Below are 1657 nucleotides of genomic sequence, written 5' to 3'. Positions count from 1 at the left end.
TCAAAGGTTCTTGCACATGACTGTGTGTCCTGTATCTGTAGTGGGAGACAACTCTAGTCTTGTACTACATCTACTAGTTCTTAGTATGTACAAATGTCTTATTTCCAAGTAATCCTTAAAACAATCCAGCAGCAGGTATTATGGTTGTATCTAAAGTATGTGAGGCAGTATACCCGAAGTCACATAGCAGAAAATATCCCCAGGTCTGCCAAACCTCTACCTCTGGGATAGACTGAAAATACCTCTGATTCAGTTAGATGTTGCTTTTGACGGCAAGTAACAGAAACTCCCAAAATACCAACTTAAACAAATTAAGTGGGTTGTTTTTTTTTTCTAGTGTAAAAAACCCAGCGATAAGCAGTTCAGGACTGGTAGGACAACTGCACAACACCATCTAGAACTGCTGTTTGTTCTAGCTTTCTGCTCGCCTAGCCTTTGTTCATTGTTACCTCATGGCTATAAGATGACAGCGCCACCTCCAGCATTGCATCAGCATTCCAAGCAAAAAAAAAAAAAAAAAAGGTAAGGACAGAGGACAAAGGTGCCATCTTTCAAAGAGCTTTCCTAGAAGCCCCACCCCACCACATGCACTTTTCATCTCGTTAGCCAGAACTACTATAGGGCCACCTGCGGCTAAAAATATAGAGTTTTAGCTGCATCCATTTCAGTCCTAAAAAAAATGATGCTACACTTTCCACTGTTTCTCTAGCAGACCTCTTTGCCAATATTGCCAAGGCAAAATGCATTTTTCAAGATTAGAAAAGCCCACTCTCCGAGGCACTGGCCACGCAGTCAGGGTGACCTGAGCCGGTAGTCTTGTGCCGAGATGCTTCAAAGTCTTATTTAAAATGTTTGGACCCCCATGAAGCCCTACTACATCCAAGTTTAGGAGGAGATTTGGATAGGAAGGGGGTTGATGGGCTTTGTTGTTTATAAAATCAAGAATGCTGATAAAAGAGGTAAAGCTTTGAAAGCTTTGGTCCTGCACCTGCTCATGGTCATCATTAACCAGCTTCAGCTGGAGAACACATCAGATGGAACATCAGTCAGGCTGTAAATTTCAGCCGGCTCTGTTAGATGGGAAGGAGCATGGCTGTACCCTTGTAGAAGGGCCATTTCCTTCCTGGCGTGAATACACGTGCCTGTGGGAGGTACCACTGCCTGAGCCCGTGTCCCTCTGACAGCTCCCCCATGTGCCCATGTTACTCTGAATAGATCTTTGGAACACAGCATGTACAGTGAGCATCCCACTCATCCAGCCATCCCATCCTTAGAAAACTGGAGGAACCCAAGAATAAAATTCTCGATTATCATAGGAGTTGGGGATCAGTTGGGGATTTGTGCCAGCACTCACACTTCTGACGGTTCAATAAATATTTGTTAAACAGAAAAAAAATTAGAAAAGCCACATAGTTAATATTACTGGAATGTTTCTATGCATGCAAACTGTGGTTATGTCACACAGAAGCTTCAACTCATCATCTTAAGGAAAACACCAAACTTCTTCAGAACAGTTGTTTTTTTTTTTAATTGAAATTCAATTAGCCAACTTATAGTAACATCATTTGTTTCAGATGCAGTGTTCAGTAATATGTCAGTTGCATATAATAGCCAGTGTTCATCACATCACGTGCCCTCCTTAATGCCCATCACACAA

The 1657-nt window shown here is 42.2% G+C and overlaps 1 pseudogene; it reads left to right on the top strand.

Moving 5' to 3' along the window:
- Positions 1 to 826: 826 nt before the first annotated feature.
- Positions 827 to 1008, top strand: LOC113918967 (annotated as a pseudogene).
- The last annotated feature ends 649 nt before the right edge of the window (positions 1009 to 1657 follow it).

The sequence above is a fragment of the Zalophus californianus genome, chromosome 1 (assembly GCF_009762305.2).
Source record: "Zalophus californianus isolate mZalCal1 chromosome 1, mZalCal1.pri.v2, whole genome shotgun sequence".
Lineage (NCBI taxonomy): Eukaryota > Metazoa > Chordata > Mammalia > Carnivora > Otariidae > Zalophus > Zalophus californianus.
The sequence above is the reverse complement of the archived record's forward strand: the minus strand, read 5'-3'. Positions and strand labels throughout refer to the sequence as shown.